The sequence below is a fragment of the Hakea prostrata genome, chromosome 5 (genome assembly GCF_041222555.1).
Source record: "Hakea prostrata isolate BN-2017 chromosome 5, UWA_Hpros_2, whole genome shotgun sequence".
Lineage (NCBI taxonomy): Eukaryota > Viridiplantae > Streptophyta > Magnoliopsida > Proteales > Proteaceae > Hakea > Hakea prostrata.
In genome coordinates this window covers 50,366,852-50,380,356 of record NC_142604.1, presented here as the reverse complement: position 1 = coordinate 50,380,356, position 13,505 = coordinate 50,366,852, and the positions used below count along the sequence as shown (strand labels likewise).

At 37.2% G+C, this 13,505-nt stretch overlaps 1 pseudogene; it reads right to left on the bottom strand.

The window, feature by feature from the left end:
• Window positions 1-2,840: 2,840 nt before the first annotated feature.
• LOC149016374 (L-type lectin-domain containing receptor kinase IX.1 pseudogene) lies at window positions 2,841-4,394 on the bottom strand (annotated as a pseudogene).
• Window positions 4,395-13,505: the final 9,111 nt, after the last annotated feature.

Genomic DNA, 13,505 nt, shown 5'->3' with positions numbered 1-13,505 from the left:
TATCTCATTCTTTATTAATTGGAAAGCTAATTCTCACAGAACCCCAGCAACTTGAAAGTCATCCTTTGAGTGATTTCCGTGTTAATAGCTCCTCAGATTACCCACAACTAGGTAGATCAACATCTGCATTTTGGACCAGTGGTCTAGATTCATCCATTTCGTGTCTCTTCAATGGGAGCAGAGTAGAGAAGGGGGCTCAATCCTTGGTTTAATGCTTTGTTCTAGGGGTGTTAATTTGCAACCCGAACCGTTAAAACCCAACAGCACCGGCCTGTTATAGCCCGAACCTGCCTAGATCGAATCTTAATGGGTTGTGTTTGGGCTGAAGGTGGCAGAGCCCGCACCAACTCGAACCCAAACTGCAACCCATTATAAACCGTTTTACAACTTGTTTTATAGTTTTACATTAAATATTGTTTGAATCATCATATTACTACTAGGTAGTTGGTATAGACTATCAGAAAAATTGAGCATAAATTCAAAGATCAAGTAGTCTTCTACTACTTGTAAAGGACAATTAGAAGGATTAAGTATAAATGCCCAATTGAATGTACCAAGTTTGTTTAAACTAAGTAAATATTTATCCAATCCAAAGGTATTTCTTTGCATATCAAGCTAAATATCAACCCAAAAAAGAGAGAGATTTCATAGTATGGGAAAAAATCAACATTCTCACAAAAAAATAACCCAATTTCAAGACAATCAATCATAGCACAAGTTGGAATTTAAAAGGATTTTTAGTTTGAAGATTTATTTCTGGAGGACTATTTGGTGGAGCCTGAGGAATAAATTTGCAGTTTCTATATCACTATTTATAATTTGAGTTCTTGATTTTTATAAGGTGGGTGGAACTTTGACAATGTGGACTGACTTTTCATTTTTTTAATGAAAATTGATCAATAGCAATTTTGTTTTCTATAGAATTTTAGCTCTTGTTGCAGGATACTTAACTTTTTTTTTCTTTTATAAATTGTTAGTCCAAACCATTAGTCAACCTAAGTATGGACCGTCAACCCAAACTGTTAGTTAGCCCGAACCCAAACCGCACCAAACAGCACCAAATTGAAACCGTCCTGAAACCATTATTTTGCTAATGGGCCATGTTTGGGCTGGGTGTTTTTGAGCCTGAAACCATTAAACCCAATCCAAAACAGCCTCAAACCGCACCATTGACATCCCTACTTGGTTCCATTGAATTATGACGTGGTAGCATTGGTGGCACAGTATACAAATTAAACATAAATTATAAAGATCTAACGGTTGAAAAAAAAAAAGCGGACAGGTGGCATCCATAAATTGAACGTGGTTGGAAAGCGGCCGACTTGAAAGCTATAGAGGTGCTCGCAAGCTAGCCCGGATGAACCTCAGATACCAACAAATTTTTTTTAAAAAATTCCAGATTTATTCTTCAGATTTCCCTAGGGTTGATTGATAACTAGGATAGAGATTATGGAATTGGGTTAGTACAGTTGCTGGGCCTTCGACGGTTGTGAATTGCTCCAAATTGAGTCTCTAAAGCCTGGATGTGCTTAAGTTCAATTTGACTCCACCTTGGATTTTCTTCCTTCTTCTTATGCTCAGGCGTCTGAGTAAGTTTTGTCATTCGCACCTTGTCATGGAGGCTTAATGCATTGCCTTGAATGGATCTATTTCTCATTATAAAACCTGTTTGGTTAAAAAAACTGTAAACAAAGGTATGATTTTGACTTTGTTGAAACGTCCAGTGGCAAAACCGATTATAGTTCGACTTATTTCGTTCATTGTTGTATTTCATTCTTGACCGTTTTGGCATTTAGATGTAACAAATACTTTTCTTTATAGATATTTGATTGGGTCTGCTCAACCACTGGTTATTCTGACCTAATTTGGCCTGGTCAATGGTCCCGTTTGTATTTAAAAAAAATCACTTTACGGTTCATAACGAACCACTTGGGCCTCGTACATAAAATTAAATACCACTTAGCAGTATTTTGGGATTTTAAAAATGGAGAGATGATATGTCATCAGTTTACAAATGGTTTTTAATGTATTATCTAAACAAACAAATGGTATTTATTGACAAAGGAACAATAATGAAAGCAGACAAAGTACTATAACATAAGCGATCTGATTTGTAATTTACCTGTACTGTAGGGAGACAAAAGTGATTACCCCTTTTGATAAAGTTTCCGCCATTATTTTTAATTTTTACGGCCGTTATTTTTATTTTTATTTTTTTTAAAAAAAAAAATGATAGCTTCATTTAGGGGATAAAACAGAATTTATATACAATAACCTAAAGACATTTGAACTTGACATCTAGAGTTTGATTATCATTTTTATTACGAGTCTACTGATCCCATTCTCACAGTTAAAACCCTTTGATTATGGTTGCCGTATGAATTATCTCATAAGGAAAGAAATTGATTCTACATGACCGATTCCTGGAATGTCTTGGGACATGATCCAAAGAAAGTGCTTGATTGGTCAAATAGTTGGATTGACCACAGAATTTCCACGCGGTACTAATTATGAAGATCCAAGAATATAAGGGCGTGTTTGATAATATTTTTGGAATATGTTTTTGACATTTTTTTTTGTTATTTGGGAACAAAAAAAACGGGTTAGACGTATTTGTTAAAACCCTTCATTCTTTTGTTGTTTAAGAATGGAATAGTTAGAGTTAGAAAAATAGTATGAAGAACGTTTTTTGTAGAACATCAAATAGATGTTTTTACCAGAGAATAGAAACGAAAGTGATAAAACTAGTCCCAATTGAAACCTTAGAATGGGTTTATCAAACACCAACTTATTCTAATTGTTTCTAAAAATATTATCAGATTTATCAAACGCCCATTTCCAAGCAAGAACAATCTTTTAACATAGAAATATTAAAAAATAATTATACATAAAAGTGGTCTATCAAAACAAATGGCATACAAAGAGAAGCATCACTTCTCGAGAACACAACCAAGGAATTGAAAAACTTGTTTCATTAATTATAAACTACAACACAGAACCACAAAAAGAGTCTTGGATCCAAAACCATGTTAGCAGAGATCGGCATATGATTTTGAGTTCTTAAACAGATGCATTACGTTCTGTTTAACGTGGAAATGTAAGTGAGGTAATAGAAGCATACGAACCAGAAACAGACGAACCAGAAACATTGCCGCAGCTTTTGAGTAAACTATCATCATATCCATGGTCTACTGGTGAATGCAAACATTTAAAAGGGCGGGGCGGCAGTGGAGCATCAAATTTGAGAACAAGAATAGCTTCCCAAATAGAAGGTCGAAGCTTGTAATTTGGATGAGCACACCATAACCCAACAATCATCAAACACTCAATTTGCTTCTCATCCAAATACAAACCTTTCTGGGTTGGATCAATTGCTTCAAGATGCTTTTCTTTTCCATGGAGCTCTCGAACCCAGTTTACTAAGATTTGTTCACTTGGGTCAGCCATCATGTCAATTGCCTTTCTCCCACAAACTATTTCTAAGAGAACAATTCCAAAACTATAGACATCAGATTCTTTGCTAGCATTTCCAGTAATAATACATTCAGGAGCCATATATCCCAGAGTTCCAGCTACAGATTTGATTTCTTCTGATTCTTTTTCATGTTCCACAAGCGTAGCCAGACCAAAATCTCCAAGCTTAGCATTAAAGTTGGAATCTAGAATTATATTGCTCGATTTAATATCCCTGTGGACAACACATTGATCCCACTCTTCATGCAAATACCTTATTGCAAAGGCCAGATCAAGAGCTATCTTGTACCGCAAATTCCATGTTAAGGAACTCTGATTTCGAAATAAATAGGAATCTAGGCTTCCATTGGGCATGAACTCATACACAATAAGTAGCTCTTTTTGTTGGTGGCACCAACCAATAAGTTTCACAAGGTTTCTATGTCGCAATCGACTAATGATATTCACTTCTGATGCAAACTCTTCCATTCCTTGTTTAGATCTTTTAGAGACCCTCTTCACAGCAACATCCATGTTGAGACGACTCAAGACACCTCGATAAACACCTCCAAATCCTCCCTCTCCAAGCTTTTGTTTCTCATCAAAACCATTAGTTGCTTTGGCTAGTGCAGCGTAAGAGAACTTCAGAGGCCCCTTTGATACATCTAAGATTAAACCATCATCATCCTCATCTGCTTTAGCTAATTTTTTATTCCTTCTCCGACGGAAAGCCCAAAATAAGAGTAGGGTAATAATCATGGCAGCTTTACAAACAAGATTCAATAATAACAAGGTTTGAGGGTAGGAAAGTTGAAGCTCAATGTTATAGAAGGCCTGCAGGACTACACTGAAAGCAAGAAAGATATTGATACATGGAAGAATGAAGTTAAGATTTGGAGATTGCAATTATTTGATAAGACAAAAGCTATGATTAAGGTCAAAGGCTTCAGCTCTCCCAGTATGTATGTGACTAAATGTTGATAAAACTGACAAACGCTTGTTTAATTGTGTTTGATAAGGCTTGCCGTGTTAGACTTTTTATCTTTTTCTTTTCTTTATTCATTATGCAGACATCCAACATTGGGTTCCACTTGGACAAGTTAAAAAAAAAATAAAGAAAAAAAGAAAAATGTATTTTTTGAGAATTTGAGAGGGAGATTTTATTTGTTTAATTAAGGAGTTCTAGTAATTTGGTGAGGGTCTGAGGGACACCTTGAGATGGCATTCACCATGGAAATGCATCCTTTGAACGCTGTGTTTCATGGTAATCCTGTTTGATTTGGATTTAAATACTAACTTTCAGCTTTGTTTTTAAAAAGTAAATACATCTTAAAGTTGAATTTTATTATTATTATTATTATTATTATTATTATTATTATTATTATTATTATTATTATTATTACTATTATTATTATTATTATTATTATTATTGTTATTATTATTTATTTATTTATAATTTTTTGTCTGAGGTTCATTAAGGCCAGCTTGCATGCACCTTGAATTTTTATTAAACACAATTGTTCAGTCCTCCAAAAAGGAAAACAGGATCGCATGACTTATTAGAACACCTTATTCTATGTTGCCCAGGTCTATCATAAGAGGCTAACAAAATGAGGTTTCAACACCCACTTTGCTGGTATAAAGAAAACTAGTAGTGTGACTAGTTGTTGCTAGGTCTCCAGTATTCTTTTTTTCCTGGTGAAAGGTAATTACATAATAAAGGCAAGATGAACAAATGATAGTGAAGTCTATTTTACATGCTGATAGTTAAGTCAAGAAACTTAGGTAGACTAAAATGTTATTTTATCATAATTGACTTGGTCTCTTTTTTATTGAGTTTTTTACGTGTGGGTCTCCTTAGTGGATCACAAACTAATGTTGGGTTTCCTCAGTGCAATATATTACGTGTGAGTCCTACCTAACTAACACCGTTAGTCACCATTTAGTATATTCAAATTCAAACATGGAGGAACCAAAATGCCCCTCATGTTATTGAATACATTGTATTATTATATTCTTTTTCTTTTTCTTGAATATAATATTTTAACCGTATAATTAACATTTAGTGACCAAATTTTTCTTTTTAAAATCATATATTAACACAATGTATTAAATAACGTAAATGGCACTTTAATCCCTTCATGTTTGAAATTTGAATATACTTAATTGCGTCCAATGATGTTAGTTTGCTAGGGAACAACACATAATACATTGCATTAAGGGAACCCAACATTAGTTTATAGTCCACTGAAAGGACCCACACGTAAAAAGAAAAAAAATTAATTTTTTATTTTATTTTTTTATAATAGACTTGGCCAACCTAATAAGACTACCATTATCAACTCTTATGTAAGAATTCATGATACTAATGGAAGTTAGCATTAGGTTTTCAGATCAATGAAAAAGGGACGATCTGACACATTTAATCTTATAGGTTTCATTTTTCTTTTCTTAATTTAAAAAATACAGCTACCTTCTCCGAAAAGGAAAACAGGACCGCATGACTTATTAGAACACCTTATTTTATGTTGCCCAGGTCTATCACAAGAGGCTGACAAAATGAGGTTTCAACACCCACTTCGCTGGTATAAAGAAAACTGGTAGCATGTCTAGTTGTTGCTGGGTCTCCAGTATTTTTTTTTTCTTGGTGGAAGGTAATTTCATGATAAAGGCAAGATGGACAAACGATAGTGAAGTCCATCTTACATGCTGATAGTGAAGTCTATCTTACATGCTGATAGTTAATTCAAGAAACTTAGGTAGACTTAGGTAGACTAAAATGTTATTTTATCATAATTGACTTGGTCCCCCTTTTTTTGAGTTTATTACGTGTGGATCTCCTTAGTGGATCACAAACTAATGTTGGGACTCCTCAGTGCAATATATTACGTTTGAGTCCTAACTAGACTAACACCGTTAGTTGATGTTAAGTATATTCAAATTTCAAACATAGAGGAACTAAAATGCCCCTCAAGTTATTTGGCCAAATCACCCTCCTTGCTAAGGATGAGGCCTTCCGGGCTAAAGCATCAACCACAGAGTTGGCCATTCTATACATGGTGTAACAACCCCCATATTTCTAACCCGGAATCCATATTGCAGGTCCGAAAACCCGAAGGTCTAGTCAGATTAATTTGTAAAGTGTCCGAATAGAAGTCCATGATCCATATCCAGAACCCATGGATTTGGATTCTCTTGTTGAAGAACTTGCCTTACTGGGAAGTTGGATCTCTAGTAGAAGGCAAGTGGTGTTTGAAAATGTCTAGAATGAAGGTAAGACCTCTCTCATATGTTGTTTAGGGCTAGGTTTTGTTTGGGTTTCAATCCCCTGAGCAAAGCACCCTTGTATAGCAATATACTTGGGGGCGGTTGCTAGTGGCGGTTGATTAAACCAAGCAACCGCCTTAAGCGACCGCCCGGGTTCGCTTGCTGGAAAATGCCCTATTTTGCCCCCTGTTCGTTATAAATAGCATCCCTCGCCCTATTAACGCATTTTTATGTTCGGGATTGCTATTTTGGGCGATTAGGCGGCAGTGGAAACGTGCTGGAAGGTGGGCGAAGTGTTGTTAGTGATCTGGAACCTTTTCCCTTCTATTCTTGGTGATTTTGGTTAAGGTAATGAATCTCCATTTGCAATTCTCTTCTTTTTAACCTCTAATTGATATGAACCCATCCCCATTTTGTTAGTGGTTACCCAATTGATTAGTTGTAGCTCTCTTTCCAATGTCATTGATGAGATCCTGTCCAGAAACGAATCCCTGCATTTGTTAATGGATGGATCTAATCAAGGGGAATGATTTGGGTATTAGATCTTTGTTAATTTTAGGGTTTCGTTTCACCCCTTTGTTATAGACCTATTAAGTTTGAAATTTGGACTAAGATCATCCCAAAAAGGATTGAAATCGGATGATCAAAAGTCTAATTTTTGGAGTTGGAAACTGTCTGAAACAGGGGCGGTCGCTTGTGGAGGTCGCTTAACTTAAGCAACCGGCACAAGCAACCAACTAGTTTCCAGTGACTGTGTAGGTTTGATTTTGGATTTGTTTTGACTCTTGACTCTTATACATTCTTGTAACCTTGCATATAGGTGTCCTCCGTTTCTACTTAAAGTTTTATAATTGTGTTTGGATTGCAATTTAAAGGACTTCTACTAAATTACAAGTAAGGACATGCATTCTTATTTATATGCAATTACATATACATAATGATTCAACTATTATATTTACTATTCTTTGATCATGTAACTTGATGTAATTGTATAAAGCATGTGAATCTTATTGTATACTTGATGTTTGTAGTGTTCCTTGATGTACTTCATCTTTTATGATATTGCACAACATTTCATGGATATGATATAGAGTGATGTAATATAGTTGTGATGGAAGGGGTATTCCATTGGGATATCTTGGCTGGAGATATCAGAGGGCTATGGTATGGGACACATGCTCACTAATGCCTCTAGCACTATCATGATTACTGGATGACATACCTAGGAGAGTCTAGAATTGCATGGCTAGGTACCCCACATGCTATTACCCTTTTGGTAGGGGAATTGAAGCCGGGTGACCTGTGACAATGGTGACGTGACTCTGTTTCATCCTATAGTGCTGTAACCAATCCCGTGCGGAGATTCAATGGTCCACTGTTGGTCATGCAATGGTAGGGTTGCATATGTTAGGGTTGGGCTCATGGACGTCCAAGGAGCGGATCGGGTGTCGTGAGGAGTCATGAGAGCATCCGCCCCAATAATATGTGGAGGACCACAGGGTTAAGGAGTGGAGTCCAACAGCGGTAGCCAACCGTGAGGGTTCTCACCCTAGGTTGCGAAGGGTAGCCGAGTTGGTTGGTGCCATAGGGGAAGTATTTGGACTTCATATAGTATGTTACATTTATGGCTTGCATTAGATTAGAAACCCCGACATGCGCCAGTACTCAATGCCAATGGTCGTGGTGAGAGAGTGTTGACTTAACCCCAGCCATGGTTTGAGAGCTAGGTGTGGACTTACCCCTTTGCCCAAGATCCCTACAGAGGTAACTAGTCCTTGCCGGATTAGAGTGACTAGACCTACCTAGAGGAGGGCTAGTGTATATCTTAAAGCATGTCAGTTGTTAGAGACTTGCATAGTTAGATCCTAGTAGCATTCATATTTTTGCATAACATCCATATCATTTCATGTATGCATTCGTGGATTATATTGACATATATATATATATATATATATATATATATATATATATATATATATATATATATATGAGAATTGTCTGTTCTTTTCGAGAACTCATTCCTTTCATTGTATATGTTTCATTAGTTTGCGCAAATGGAGGAAATATGTTGGAAGATGGACTGGTTCCCTATGAAGGAACCTTCTTGTATGAAGAAGATGTGGCACCGGCAATGGGAAATGGAAATAGCCTGTGTGGAAGCTCCTGCGAGTGCATGGAATGCACTTATCGCACCCATTGATGGACAAAGACGACAAGTTGCCAAGCAGTTCACCTAATGAATGGAGAAGAACTGGAGGACCCCTTTTCAAGAGATTCATGAAAAACATTATTTAGCCTTAGAAAAGGAAACTGGAAAGAAAATAATTTAACTCTTTTGATTGCTTCCGTTGAACTCGTAATCATTTTTGATTTATTATTCTTTCATTGATTATTTTATTGAAGTATTTGGACTCCTGAAATCCTTTTATTCATTAAATAAACTATTCTTGCTCTTGATTGTCTTTATTTGTATTTATTATTGTTGATAGACTAAAACCGTGGATCGTGTGACGGATCACTCCCATGGGTTGTCGGGCGGGTAACCGAGACCGGTGGGTGGAGTGTGACACATGGACTGAATGACATTAGAATTAAGCGCACCAGAAAAGCTTTGATGTCATTTAACAAAGGAGAAACTAGGAAAGGATCCTCATATGCAGGCCCATTAATGATTTTCATGAGCTCTTCACAGCATTTGAGAAGTTTGCATGATCTAGTTTCTCCAAGCCTAGATGAAGAGCCCACACCTCACCCTCTAACACAAAATCACAAGTTACCTACTCAGAACAAGCCCAAATGATTCGGCCCAAATTTTCACGCACAATTGCACCAACACCCTTGAGCTTTGTTTCTTCATCCCAAGAAAAATATGTGTTCAATTTCAACTAACCAACCTGAGGTGACTTCCAACCTCCCTCCCTACAATCCTCCTTATTCTCTAGATTCAAATTGAGGCAGCTCTAGAATTCAGCATGTCCTCGTTCAGCTTTAACAATTACTTCCTCCAAAGTCCAAGCTGCGTTTCAAGTTGGTCAGTGGACACTGCTATATTGTTCAACTCTTAGGCATAGATATATTTGAAGATATAAATGCCAAAAGATTTCTCAAAGATCTCTACAATGCCACATAGTTTTTGAGGCCCGAAGTACGTGCCAACCATACTAGTTAACACATTTTAAGTAAAAGATAATTTGTATTAAGAAAGTGAAAGAAAACAATATCATGCATTGGCCACTCTGGTGTACAAACATTAAAATGGACCAACAATGTATGAGATTGATTAAAGTGCTTGACTTGATTCGTTTTATTAGCTTCAAAGCTTCTAACACATTGATCTAATACCTTACATTTGATATCAAATTTAGCGCCACATTATGGGTTTGAATCCTGAAATAGACTGATTGAAATATTGTGAAAGCTACCAATAGGAGAAGAGTCTAGATTAACTCGCTATCACGAGAGAATGATGTGTTCCATTGTCAGTTTTGAACTACAAAGTAGGGGGTGAGGACCACATTGGGCCAACAGAGATTTCTATCTCTATTTTTTTCTTCCAATATTACAGGTGGGTCCCACACCTTATTGTGTGGTTCAAAACCATTAGTGGAGCACATTGTTCTTCCATGATACGGAGGTGATTCATAAACCTTCGAGAGGACTACTACCGCTAGAGCCTGAGCAAAAAGTGAAATCTTTTGTCTTTATACCTCCCCTCATTTAGTTATCCAGTTCATGTCAAGATAGAGACCTCTTTAGTCTTTAGACAATTCTAGATAAGGCTACAATAGGGTCGGCTGGAGCTAGGCTTTTCCAATCCCAATTCCGGCCCTATATGTTTCTAGCTAATCCCATTCCTGCTCTAACCCAAATTCAAGGCTTAGAGTTCTTGTTCCTGACCCTAAGCTCTATAGAGCTAAGCCAAGCCCATTCTCGCCCTAATTGTTCCCAATAGGATTGGGTTGGCCCTATCCCTGATGGCCTTGACCCTAGCCCTAACACTATCCTTGTCTCTATCCCTAATCAAATTTGAATCTATATATATATAATTAATATGCATAATCCAACTTCTTGTTAATTTTGAATCTAACCTTTTGTTCAATTTGAACAATCTAATATATAGAAATAATGATTTATTATATTTTTTTTCGCTAAAAGGGTCATTTGTATTAAAAAGCAAAAAGAAAAATAACAAACATACTATCAAAGTGCCATCCCTCAAACCCGCAACATCAGTTGCCCCCAAATACACCCAACCTCACTGGATCCAACTCACATAATTATAGATAATGAATCAAAATATGAAACGAGAGAGCGACCAACAACCTCTAAATAAAGTTCTCTCCTTATCAATGCTATCTAGGGTATATTAACATTAGTTTGCTCTAACCTTCTTATTTTTCCTTGGGCGACCAGGCTTACAACGAAGAGAGCCACCCTCCACTTGGTCAAGAAGAGAGCTTGAAGGAAGAATTACTTCCAAAAGCGGCTGCTCATCCATACTGGAGTGAACAACCAAAGAATAGCCTTCCAAACCATCCAAATTTTGTTGGGCCCCACACAATCCCACTTGATGTTTAACTAATGGATCATTATCTACAATCAATTTTTGCTGAGAGTCCACCCTACTTAAAGGAGTTGTAACCAACTTTGAATTCAATTCTTTATTCAAAAAATTTTGAATTTGAAAAGAACCCATTCCATGTGAGAGAGAAAGACCAGGAGAGGAGAGTTTACCCGAATTTTGCTGGACCAACAGATCATTAATTCCATCCTAATTTTGTTGGGCCCCACATGGTCCCACGTGATGCTCAACCAACCGATCATTCTCTCCATTTAAATTTCATTGGGTCCCACTTGTTCCAGCAGAGCAATCCACGCTACTTGGAAGAGTTGTAGCCAACTTCAAATTCAATTCTGAATTTTTCTTGGCCAACAAATCATTATCTCCAACCAAAATTTGCTGGGCCCCACATGGTCCCACTTGATGCTCAACCAACCGATTAAGATCTCCATTCAAATTTTGCTGGACCCCACTTGTTCTAGTAGAGCAGTCCACGCTACTTGAAGGAGTTGTATCCAAATTCGAATTCAATTCCGAAAATTGTTTGGCCAACTGATCATTATCTCCAACTAAATTTTGTTGGGCCCCACATGGTCCCACTTGATACTCAACCAATTGATCATTAACTCCAATCAAATTTTGTTGGGCCCCACTTGTTCCAACAAAGTAGTCCACGCTACTTGAAGGACTTATAACCAACTTCGAATTCAATTCGAAAAGGATCCATTTCAAAGAGAGAGAGAAAGATCAGAGGAGGAACTCTTACCTGACTCAACTACCACCTCAAAAGGAACCATTCTATTGGATTTGAGTTTTGAATTCAAATTAGAAATTGAATGAACCAAATCTTCATTGGATGAATCTGCTGAATCCTCCCAACCTGCCTCCTCTAAAGCCACGCGAATGGGTTGTTGAAGTGAACTAGGAGTCTGCATTCGCACACCTACATTAGGAATCCCATCCACAGTAGGAATTTCTATTGGAGCGCTTGAAGGCTGCACCTGCAACTCATCCACCTTAGAAGAGAACTTACAATGAAGACCCAAATAGCCTTCCCGATTACACAAAGAACACCGTTGAATACCATCCTCAAAAATTACCTTTTGAAGAAAACTAAAAACACACAATCAGTCCCTGGTTCAAGACACTCGATTTGAACCTCATTCGCACAAACAACATCAACCTTCAATTCGATCAAAACTCTAGCATAGTGACCAATAGATCCTTGATGAGTATGTCTATCAAGAGAAACAGGGCAACCCACAGACTTTGCAATCGAAAGAAGCACTTTCTCATGCCAATACTCTCTCATGCCAATCTTGAAGAGGTAAATCAAGTAAACGAACCCAAACCAACTTACCTACAGGTTGGGGAGAATATTAAAATTCGGCTGTCATCGTTGAAAACGAATGTATTGTTTACCCACATTCCAAAATCCTCTGCGCCACACCTTAGTCATATCTGCCTCACTATGAAACTAAAAGATGATAAACCCTTTCCCCAAGGAATGCAAAATCACCCCCTTAGACAATTTCCAAGTGCCCCTAGCAATCTCTTGCAATTCATCCATGGTTGTGATGCGAAAATTTGCTCGTTCAATCAAAGAAAACCGGAATTGATTTCGTTGTAATTTGTATTCTTGTTGAGGGATAACAATCCTACGAAACTTTCCTTCTTATATAGGAGAAAGGAGGGAATCAATCTCAAGTATTACCGAGGAAATAGAAGGTAAGCAAAGATTAGTCTCGCATTAACTCTCATGCAACTACCCAAGAGACCCAGAACTCTTTGGGCATTAACTCCTCTCAAGGAGGATTTATGTTATCTAGAATCTAACTTGTTCATCTGAAATGGCTTCCCGTCTACAAAGGGGGCCTATTCTCACCATTCTTCTTGCAAATAGTTGGTTCAAGTCATCAACAAACCAAATCAGGAGTTGACAGATTTTGGAACAACAAATATAATGGGCATATACGTGAGATAAGAGCATATGCTAGGGACTTCAACTTATGTAGCAATTATTATATTAAATGCCAACCTTAGTATGAGATGGACTTTACGCTATGGATTTCCGTAGCAATTAGTATACTAAATGCCATGGTTCCAGAGAATTGTTGTATGAGATGGACTTCATGCTACGGAACTCGGCTTTCGTCGCAAATAGTATATATAGCTTTGGTCAACAGTAGTGTGCGGTGGACTTTACGATACGGAATTCAACGTC